General features: G+C 54.3%; 1 long non-coding RNA gene across 3 annotated transcripts; it reads right to left on the bottom strand.

The window, feature by feature from the left end:
• Positions 1–2,566: 2,566 nt before the first annotated feature.
• On the bottom strand, positions 2,567–9,158 carry LOC111541975. Of its 3 annotated transcripts, none has more exons than XR_002731409.1 (4): positions 9,112–9,158; positions 4,296–4,434; positions 3,972–4,136; positions 2,567–2,624 (listed from the first exon to the last, which is right to left on the bottom strand). It is a non-coding gene; the product is annotated as an uncharacterized LOC111541975 (long non-coding RNA). The 3 variants fall into 3 exon arrangements; XR_002731411.1 differs by having other exon boundaries at positions 9,131–9,156; XR_004229166.1 differs by lacking the exon at positions 9,112–9,158 and having other exon boundaries at positions 4,296–5,600.
• Between the last annotated feature and the right edge of the window lie 2,348 nt (positions 9,159–11,506).

Raw genomic sequence — 11,506 nt, 5'->3', positions numbered from 1 at the left:
CTCTGCTAAAAATACAAAAAATTAGCCAGGCGCGTTGGCAGGCGCCTATAGTCCCAGCTACTTGGGAGGCTGAGACAGGAGAATGGCGTGAACCCAGGAGGCGGAGCTTGCAGTGAGCTGAGATCGTGCCACTGCACTCCAGCCTGGGTGATGAGCAAGACTCCATCTCAAAAAAAAACAAACAAAAAAAGAATAAAAAAAGGATGTTTGGGGGAGAACACTAAGCATGTAGCCAAGTGACCTTTTGCTAAAGAGAGTAATAGGGATAAAAGGAAGCCAGGTTCTATTCATCAAGACAATTGGGGGAATGAACCTGAAGGCATTTCAGAGATCTACAAGGCAAACAAGGAGCTTGAGGGCAAGGTTTCCGGAGAGCTGCCCAAGGGAAATCGGCATTCACTGTCCCATCCACCTCAAGACTCTGCTCCCGATTTCCAGTGCAGTCCCCTTGGCTGCCCCAGCACGGCCCAAGCAGGCCCAGGTGCAGTTTGACCCTCCAGAAGGTACAAGCAGTAAACCTTGGTGGCATCCCTGTGATGCTAATTCTGCAGGTGGGCAGAATACAAAAACTGTGGGACCTTGGTGACCTCCATCTAGATTTCAAATGATGTCATGGACAGCCTGAGGGCCCAGACAGAGATTTTCACAGGGGCAGAGCCGCCACAGAGAGTTCCTGCCAGGAATGCCTAGTGGAGCCATGGGAGTGAGGCCACCTCAGAGACCCCAGAACTGTAGACTACCAATGTGCCACTCCAGCATGGGAGAGCTGCTGCATGGGCTGAGTTCTGCAAAGCCACGGAAACTGGGCTGCCCAACACTTTGGGGGCCCAAATCCCTCAGTGTAGGAAGCACATGGAGAGAAAGATTATCCTGGAGTCTTAAGTTGTAATGTTGGCCGGGCATGGTGGCTCATGCCTGTGGTCCCAGCACTTTAGGAAGCCAAGGTGGGCAGATCACCTGAGGTCAAGAGTTCAAGACCAGCCTGGCCAACATGGCAAAACCCTGTCTCTACCAAAAATACAAAAATTAGCCAGGCGTGGTGGTGCCTGCCTCTAATCCCAGCTGTCTGGGAGGCTGAGCTAGGAGAATCACTTGAACCCAGGAGGCGGAGGTTGCAGCGAGCTGAGATTGTACTAGCCTAGGGAACAGAGCTAGACTCTATCTCAAAAATGTTGTCTGCCATGTTGGGTTTTGGAATTGCCTGGGGCCTATTACCCACCCCCCCCCCCCTTTCTTCTTGCCTATTTCTCCCTTTGGGATGTGAACTTCTGTCCTATGCCTGTCCCACCGTTGTATTTTAGAAGTAGATCACTTGTTTTTATGTCACAGGCTCACAGATGGAGGGGAACGTGCTTCAAGGTGAATGATACCTTCAGTCTCATCTATGCATGATTTAGATTTAGACTCTAGACTTTGGACTTCTGAGTTGATGCTGGAACAAGTTAAGACTTTCAGGACCATTGGGATGGAATGAATGTATTTTGCATAGGAGAAGGACATGAATTTTAGGGGCCAGGGGTAGAATGCTATGGTTTGAGTAAGTCCCCCAAATTCATGTATTAGAGCTTAATTCCCAGTGCAGCATGTTGAGAGGCAGGACCTTTAAGAGGTGATTAGGTCATGGGGGCTCTACCCTCATGAATGAATTTATGTTACTGCATGAATAGGTTTGTTATAAAAGTGAGTTTGGCCTTCTCTTGTTCTCTGTCATGCACTGTATCGCCATGTGATGCCTTCTGCCATGTCATGATGCAGCATCAGGCCATCAGGCCATCAGGCCATCACAAAATGCAGCCCCATGATCTTGGACTTCCCAGCCTCCAGAACCATGTGCCAAATAAACTTCTACTGTTTATAAAGTACCCAGTCTATAGTCTTCAGTTAAAGCAGTACAAAAGGGACTAAGACATCCCCAGGCACCTAGCCCCCAAAAGGTTATGCCAGCATCAACTCAACTGCAGCCTTTAAGTTGTGCCCCCGACCCCCAACCCATCATTAGCCCCCATCAGAAAGAGGGGTATGCCACTGCAGGGCCAGCACTCAACATTCACTTGACAAACATGCATTGACAAATATTTATTGATGCTTACAATATGCCAGGCACATTCTAGGCCCGGGGATACGGCAGTGAACAAATCTGCCCAAATCCCTGCCCACATGGAGTTTATGTTCTCATGGGAAGAAAAACACAAGGAAGAAATGTATTCGTATAAAATATGTGGTTGACTAGATGTTGATAAAAAGTGCTATGAAGAAAACTAAAACAGAAAGAGCATAAGGAATGTTGAGAGTAGAGTGGCTAATAGGGAGGTCAGGAAAAGCCTCACTAAGAAAGGAACATTTTGGCTGGGCACAGTGGCTCATGCCTGTAATCCCAGCATTTTGGCAGGCTGAGGCAGGTGGAACACCTGAGGTCAGGAGTTCAAGACCAGCCTGGCCAACATGGTGAAACCCTGTCTCTACTAAAAATACAAAAAATTACCTGAGTGTGGTGGCAGGTGCCTGTAGTCCCAGCTACTGAGGAGGATGAGGCAGGAGAATCGCTTGAACCCAGGAGACAGAGGTTACAGTGAGCTGAGATTGAACCGCTGCACTCCAGCCTGGGCGACAGAGTGAGACCCCATCTGAAAAAAAAAAAAAAAAAAAAAAACAGGAGATGAAGAAACAAGCCATGCAGAAGCCTGGGGAAGAGCATTCCAGGCAGAGGGAACAGCAAAGGCAAAGACCCAGAGGCAGAACCTGCCTATCATGTTTGAGGACTTGCAAAGAGGGATGAGGGGAAAGGTGGGGGCTTTCAGCCTACACTGGGCCTCAGGGGCCGCTGTTGAACCTCAGCTTTGACTGAATGAGACGGAAGGTTTGGATCTGACCTCTGCAGTAAGAGGCAGGGGACCAGAACAGTACCATAATATCTGGACTTTTCCCAGCCTGCATTTGATAAGCAATGAAAGAGGAAAGGGCCTTCCCTGCCAGTCTCTGCCTTTTATCCCATAATTTCCACTTCAAATAATCAAATGGGGGGAGTAGTGATCATTTTGTATCCCAAGTATCCTAAGATACTCTCCCCCATTAGAATGTTAGCTCCCTAACAGTGGCAGGAGCCACTGGGTGTGACTTGATCATCACCGTATCCCCAGTGCCTTGCAATGGACCTGGCACTTAATAGGTGCTTGGAGAACGGTGCAGACATACTATTGACGGAGGCTCCAACAACCTCTCATAACCTCCAGGGTGACATTGTGTGTCAAGGCCTGAACTGGACACCTGACAGACATTGCCCCATTCAGGAGAGCTCAGGTCACCCAGAGGCAGCTCCGGAGTCGGACCTCGAGCGTTCCTGACTCCAGAGTCCTTGCCTTCCTTCCTCTCCTCACCGTCACCAAGGGCCAGCAGCCCCTGCCTCCAGAGGGACGTGTGGCCCGGTATGCTCACTCTCACCTCCCTCTGGCTCACTGGGCCCAGAGTGTTCTCAGAGGGTGAGGGATTGTCCCTGTGTCTGTCCTTCTGAGAGTCTGTGAGTCTGTTGGAGAGGGCCTGTCCCTCTGGGGAGGATGTGCATATCTGGCCCTCTGGGAGTCTGCCCCTCCTGTTGCAAAGTTCGTGTTCCTCCACCCTTTCCCCGCAGGTGGGTCTCTGCCGGTGGTTCAGACCTACCCTCCCTACTCCCGTCCCCACCTGCCTGGGCCATGGCTCCCCACCATCTGCAGGCTCTGAGCGCCCCCTGCTGACCACTGCCTCATCTGCACCTCCAAGCCCAATGGGGAGCCAGATACCTATGGCCTGGGGTCTGGGACAGTGCAAAGAGCAGTTCCTGGGGCTGGAATTTGGCCTTAGCCCTTCTCTCCAACACCTGTGAACCTCAGAGGAGGTTTAGCATTCCCATCTTGCCCCCCACGCCCAACCCTTCCATTCCCTCAGAGGATTGCCTGGTACACAGATATGGGGACAGGGCACAAACATGTCCTCCCTACCTGGGTTTCCCTAGGTAGTGGGGCTGAGTCTTGAAAGAGGTGGGTAGGCCGAGCGTGGTGGCTCACAGCTGTAATGCCAGCACTTTTTGAGATTGAGGTCAGAGGATCACTTGAGCTCAGGAGTTCAAGACCAATCTGGGTAATATAGTGAGACCTCATCTCTATCTAAAAATAAAAATAAAAAATAAGAAAGAGGTAAGTACAGGGTACAGGATCAGGCTCCTGCGAGGCCTCTACCCCTGATTGGGGGGGCTGAAAAACACCTAGGCCTGCCTCCCGCCATCTGCCACCTTCCTGTTCAACACACATCCCTGCCAATCCTACCTCTCTCCAAGTGTCCTTCCTTCAAATAATCTTCAGAAGTCCCTGTACCACCAGCAAGGCCACCACACATCCTGCTGTGACACTGACTCAGTGGGACCAACACGCAAATAGATTCCACACATGTGCCTGAGTCAGGAGCCTGAGAAGGGGACAGAGGCTGAGTGAACTGGAGTGAGGTCAGCCTTTGGAGATGACCACGTATACCCAGGGACATGGCTATCTGCAGATATGCATATGCATGTGCACAGCCTATGCATACACCTACTGATAAATGCAGGCACACTGTGCACAAGCATATGCTCTTATGCATATGTTCACATGTGCACACATACACACACATTTGTACGCAATATATGTGCATAGTGCCAATGTAGGTGCACGTGGGCGTCTGTGCACACACCTGCATCCCTGGGCAGAAACAACCACACCTGCATGCAGATGTCCTCAACAGGCACAGGCCGACTCAGGCCCACCATCAAAGCACACATCCGCACACGTGCGTACACACAGCCCTTGATCAGTGCTCACATGCACACACGTCCACAGGTACCAGGAGTATAACTGGACTGAAGTGAGACAGACCTCAATTTGAACCCTGGCCTGGCTTTGTCACTCAGTTGCTCTGTGACCCTGGGCATCTGCAACTTTCAGAGCCTCAGTTTCACCACCTATAAAACTGGGTAATAAGGGTGCCTGCCTACAGGGTTGGGAAGATTAAAGGACACAATACATGAAGCAGACCTGCGACACAGCAAGTGCTCAGCAAGTGCTCGCTGGCAGAACCCCAGCCTCAGACCTGTATATAACTGTGACTATAAAGTAATGAGAAGGGCCCCCTCTGGGGCATGAGTCCCCCAGCACAGGCACACACATACACACACAGAGAGAGAGAGAGAGAGAGAGAGAGAGACTGCTCTGTGTTTCTGCTGTTTACAAAGCTGCCTAGCTACGAACTGAGATCAGGAGCACATGGGCTCACCTGGGAGCCCCACCCGTCCTCCCCAGCCTGTCGGAACAGGGCCTGGCAGGGAATCCTTCATTCCTCCTCCTCTTGGCTACAGACTTAAGGGGTACAAAATGGAGACCTTGGAGACCTACTTCCCCCAGTTCCCCCCACAGGCTTTGCCCTGCTGTAGTGGATTGTGGCTGCTTTAAGGAGCTCCCTGAGATTGGGGGAGCCTGGGGTCCCCCTGGAGGCTCTCCAGCCTGCCTGACAGTCCTCTCCCCAGCTCCATCCCCTACAAGCCCATGGCCTCCCTCTGGTGGAGGGAGGCCCACGGCGTCCCACCGCATACTGTCCCCATGACCTCCTGGAAAAAGGAAGATGACCAGTGTCCCCCTCTCCTGAGGATGCTAAATCCCCTTGCAAAACCCTGCCCTGACAGGCCACTGCCACCCCACCCCTATGGCCACCCCAGTGCCTGAGCATTGAGGGAGAGGAGGTCCCTGTCCTGTACTCAAGAGTGGAGAATAACTTGAGCTGATAAGCTAACTCTGAAGACCTTCCAGGGGATCAAGGATAGCCACATGTCCCCACGTAGTTTCAAGGTCAACCTTCGAAAGTGTAGCTTTCCGGCTGGGTGCAGTGGCTCACACCTGTAATCCCAGCAACTTGGGAGGCCGAGGCAGGTGGATCACCTGAGGTCAGGAATTCAAGACTAGCCTGGCCAACATGGCGAAACTCTGTCTCTACTAAAAATACAAAAAATTAGCCAGGTGTGGTGGCCCACACCTGTAATCCCAGTTACTTGGGAGGCTGAAGCAGAATAGTTTGAACCCAGGAAGTGGAGGCTGCAGTGAGCTGAGATCGCGCCACTGCACTCCAGCCTGGGTGACAAAGTGAGATTTCATCTCAAAAAAAAAAAACAGTGTAGCTTTTAGCTGGGAGCAGCTCATGCCTGTGTGTGATCCCAGCACTTTGTGAGGCCAAGGCAGGTGGATGGCTTTGAGCACAGGAGTTCAAGACCAGCCTGGGCAACATGGTGAAATGCCATCTCTACAAAAAATACAAAAATTAGCCGGACATGGTGACATGTGCCTGTAGTCCCAGCTACTTAGGAGGCTGAGGTGGGAGGATGGCTTGAGCCTGTGAGGCAGAGGTTGTAGTGAGTGAATATCGTGCCACTGCACTCCATCCTGGGTGACAGAGTGAGATCCTGTCCCAAAAAAGAAAAGAAAGTGTAGCTTTCAGACACCAAACACTCGACCTATCAAGCCTCAAAAGGCGAATATGGGTCCCTTCCCCTTGCCTGACCTTACCCCAAGCAGAAGAGAAACACAAACTTGTGCCTGTTCTGGTACTGCCTGGCTTGGCCTCTCCTACCTGATGTCTCTGAGGGGAAGCTGGAGCACGTTAGAGCTTAGAGGAATAGCAGAAATTGCTGCCATACTTAGCAGACCATGATCCCCTTCTTTTAGTCCTCTGAAAACTAAACTGGCCAAAAAGTAGCTAGTAGAGCCCAGGTAGGCCCATCCCCTCCCATTTCCCTCCAGAATAGGTCAGGGCCACCTCATACCTCAGGGTTGGTGATATAGTGGGTAGCACAGGCACACTTCAGGGGATGACATACTAAAACCACGAATGTCACCTACCCCTTCATTTTACAGATGGAGAAACTGAGGCCCAGAGAGAGGAAGGGCCTTGCTCTAAGCCACACAGCCTGTCAACCAACAGAGCAGGACTTTAAACCAGGAGCTGGACCTCCTGACCCCTCCCCACTGTTTCTGGAGATGGTCAGGACTCCAGGTGACCCCTGCGCTCTGAGCATTGCCCTGTGTCCTGGCACTGCCCCACTGGTGGAGAAGAAAGGGAAAGAGGGGATGCACCAGTGGAAACAGCTGATGCCCTCTGTCAGGGAGCAGGCTGAGGGGGACCTACCCCAGGGCTGAGCCTGAGGGTTGGTGGGATTTACATCGCCCAGACAAGGTCCCTTCTGGAACTTCCAAGCCCAGACCATGGCCAGGAGAGTGTCACTGGTATGGCCACAGCCAGACCTTGGCTTGGGAAGGAGACCCTGAACATATTCTGAGACCCCATACCCTCTCTACTAGCATGGCTTTGCCAACTTCAAACCACTCAAAAAATGTGGACATAGGGAAATGGGAAAAGAGCACTAGGCTGGGAGTCAAGGGCCCTGGTTCTCATCCTGCTTCTGCCGCTAACTTGTTGGAGGAACTTGAGCCTCAGTTTACCCATCTGTCAGACAGAAATGAAGTTTGTACTCCCCTCCTCCCACCACCCTCCTATGCTGCCAGAGCCTGACCTTCATGGCCTCAGTCTCTCCCTCCAAATGCCAGGAATGTGCCTCCCGCTCCCCTCTCTGTCCTGGCCTTGCGGGTTAAGGGCAGGGTCAGCAGAGGCTGAGGGGTGAGCCACTCTCCAGCCCCTTCCAGGCTCCCCATGGCCCCAGCTTCCCCTCAGAGACACCAGGCAGGGGAGGCCAGGCCAGGCAGTACCAGAACAGGCCAAAGTTTGTGTTTCCTTCTCAGCCTCCCACCTTCTACCCACCCACCTAGCCTAGGAGCCACAGGCAGCCATGGGATGGAGCTGGGGCCCCAAGAAGCCCCTTCCTGAGGAGCCTTGCCCTGGTGGGCTGCCAGTCTGATGAGGGAGATGCCTGATGTCATAAGCCTTACCTACAGGTCAACACTACAGTGCTTCAAAGTAGGATCATCACTCTCTGTTTTGTTTTATTGGGATTTTGCGTTGTATTAGAGACGGGGTCTCAGTATGCACAAGCTGGAGTGGAACTCTTGGGCTCAAAGGATCCTGGTGTCTGAGCCTCCCGGGTAGCTAGGACTACAAGTATCACTCTCTTAACAGATGAAGAAACCGAGGCCCAACCAGGACTCCAGCACAGGCCAGGACAGGCAGTAAGCCAATGATGCTGGGACTAGGGATCTGGTCCCCCAGACACCCACCTACAGGGCAGGTGTGTCTCACGCTGCCCTGGGTTCCTCCCGTGGAGGGTCCCCGAACCCCAAACCCAGGCACTTGGGGCCTGTCCCCCGCGGCGGTTCCCTCCCCGACCACACGCCCGCGCCACGCCCACCCTCAGGCGCCCGGCGTGGGGTGAGCTGGGTGGGGTGCCAGGTCCCTGGGCGGGACTCAGAAACCTCTGTTTCCGCAGCGCCGACACCTGGTGTTCGCCCGCCCGCCCGCCCGCAGGCCAACATGCCCGGGCAGGAAGGCCGCTCAGGGCTGCCCGGACGCGACAGGACGGAACGGGACGGGATGGGACGGGACACTGGAGGCGCCGCCACATCTGAGCCCCTCCGCCTTCGGGACGCCCCGCCTGGGGCAGAGGAGGGGAGTCTCCCAAAGCCGGTCGGGCACCGCCCCCTGCCGGCTACCGCGGGCTTCTGCAGGCCCCGAGCAGGCCAAGGGTGAAGGCGGCGCGGCGGCCACCCAGCCACCAGCCCTAGGGAGCCTCTCACACGTCCCGCCACCCCCATCAGTCACTCATCAAACACTTCCCGCCTGTGCCTGAGGCGCAGTGGGGGGTCTTGGAGCTGGACACAGCCAGAGCCTTGCAGAGGCCTCGCCCTCCACCCTCTCTGACCTTCTGACCTGCCAAGGCTCTGAGCCACACCACCAGACAGAACACACCAGCCACAGCCTCCGCACAACCAGCAGCTAGGCTGGAGAAGCGGCCTCCAGTTTCTGGACTCTTCTTGCCCAAGAGGTGGGCAGAGCCGGAGCCTCCTCTTTCTGACTCAGCATCTCCAGCACCCCTCCAAGCCCACCTGTCCTGCTACCCCTGACGCCCACTCCTCCTGCCCACAACTCAGCCAGGGTCCCCCACCTGCAACTTACCCAGTCCTCCTTGCCTTACCTAGGCTAAGACCCCTCAAAATAACAGCCCGGTACTTACTATGTGCAACACTGTTCTTCCTGCTTTATCACATTTCATCGACCTGCCCACAACATACCCTGCACAGCCCCTGCCACACATGTCATGTATATGCACACACACACACACATACACACACCCGTTGGTGCCTGTCGGTAACTCCATGTTCCTGGGACTGGGCTTCTGCAGATCTTTCTGGGCCTCCTTGCCACCGGCAGCTGTGCTTCAGAACCTCGGGCACGGTCTGTTGCTCCCTGGGCCGGAGCCTCCCCTTCCCCACTACTGAATTCCCAAGGAGCTCAGGCAGTTCCTTGGGGAGTTGATGCTGGGGAAGGAACATGGTCTCGAGTCCCAGCCACCACATACTGCTGTGTGGCCCAAGGCAGCACATGTCCCTCTCTGGGCCCTCAGTCCCTGAGTTGGTTGGAAGAGCCCATTTCTAAGACCCACATCAGACCTGCACATCTGGGGTTCAGGGCGGGCCTGGGCTAACTCACTTTAAAATGTGCTCTCCTTTCCCAGGGTCATAGGGCTTTGTATCCGGTAAGTGCTCACTAACAGTTGTGCACAGACTGTAACTCTGCTCTCAGGCCTTCTCTGATCCCAGGCCCTGGGAGAAGCCACACCCTCTGCCTCCCATGCCCTGGCCCTCCTGGCTTCTAGAACCTTCTCATGAATCCTGGTCCAGGCCTAAAGAAGCCACATCAGTGACCCAGAGCGGGTGGTGATCTGAAGAGACCCTACAGTCCCCTCTTCTCTTTAACCCTCTCCAGGGCCTAGCATCAGCCTACAGGCCAGGAGAAAAAGGTAGTCTAAGTTTACATGTGGTGTTCAGATGTTCCCAAGTAAAGCATTGTGAACCAAAGGTCCCAGTGGGTTGGACCCACAGGGTCTGCTCTGGAATTTCCATTTGGAAAGTCAGGAAAAATCATCTGACCATGGTTCTCAGCATGTGTTTGAAGGGCTGCTGGCCTGGGAAGAGGGTGGAGACCCATGTGTGTCCTTCCCCAGAATAGAGGTTGACGGGAGGTAGGTGTCAGTTCCGTGCCAGAAAGACCGTTCTAAGAATTAGAGCTTCCCACAGTGGTTGGTGCCACGATGAGGTAGTGAGTTCCTGTTCAAGCTCTTAAATACGTAATGAGCACCAACTAGTGTCAGGCACTGGCAGAGGCACTGTGGACACAGGCTGGCAGGGGACACAGAGAGGATGCGAGGACCAACTAAGATGCAGAATCAAGGCAGGGGGAGGGGGCAGCAGGCAGTGCTTCCTGGAGAGGAGCATGCGTGAGGTGTGGAAAGCCAGGACAGGCCAGTGGGCTGGCGAAGGAGAACAGAGGTCATCCCCAATGGGGGCTCAGCATGGAGCCTCAGTTTGCCCAAACCCCACAGATAGGGACAAACAGGAGAGAACTAGGGCCCCTGTAGCTCTGACCTCCAACTTACTGTGGCCTGAGCACTGGACAGTCTGCTCCCTCCAGAGGACAGAGCAAAAAGAGAGGGGGCTTGAAACACAGCAGGAGAGACTGGAGCCAGGTAACAGGGAGAACTTCCTGCTAGGACTGCCTGGATTCCAAACTGGCATGACACTGGAGGACTCCCTGAGCCCCAGGGCTTTCAGGAGGGGGTGCAGCCACAGGGACTTGGAAGTGAAGGGTCCTTTGTGCACTTGGCCGGGGGAGCGCAAAAAGCCTCTGAGAGCCACTCCACGCAGGGGAGGCTGGGAACGGGAGAGGGCAGCTGTGCATGGCAGCCATGCTCACGTGTCTGGCCTTGTTTTCTTCACACAGCAGAAGCTGCCTTGTCAGCCCTCTTGGAAAACCTCTGTGCAATTGCTATGCTAGGAATGGGCAAGCCAGAAGGCTCCGTGGGACAGAGGCGGAGGGAAGGAAGGCCCACAGCAGGGATCCTCCATGAGGCAGAGGCTTGGAACCTGTCCCAACCTTGTCTCCCCTGGCTGGGCCAGACACACAGGGAATAGGGAAAGCAGGCAGCCTCTGGCCAGGACCGGGGGCAGGAGGAGGGGAAGGATCCTGGGCTCTTGGCCAATCTGGGCTCCACAGTGGGAGTCTGGACTAGATATTATCCAAGGACGCCCCCAGCTCCAATCTTCCCAGGACCGACAGAAATGAGACAGGCTCCCTTCCCTTACTGTGCTGACCCGGGGTCCCGGGCAGAGAGCACCGGCCATGCTGTGAAATCTCACTTGCCAAAGTGTCCTGTAGACAAGAGTCAAACCAGATAATGCTTAAAAGACACTTTGGAAATGTGGAGTCAGGGTTTTTATCTCCAAAGCCAAGTTCCAACAGCACGAGAAGATGCAAAACATGTTGTACCTACGGCCTGGCCTGGGGGCTTTGG

The sequence above is a fragment of the Piliocolobus tephrosceles genome, chromosome 10, assembly GCF_002776525.5.
Source record: "Piliocolobus tephrosceles isolate RC106 chromosome 10, ASM277652v3, whole genome shotgun sequence".
NCBI lineage: Eukaryota > Metazoa > Chordata > Mammalia > Primates > Cercopithecidae > Piliocolobus > Piliocolobus tephrosceles.
The sequence above is the reverse complement of the archived record's forward strand: the minus strand, read 5'-3'. Positions and strand labels throughout refer to the sequence as shown.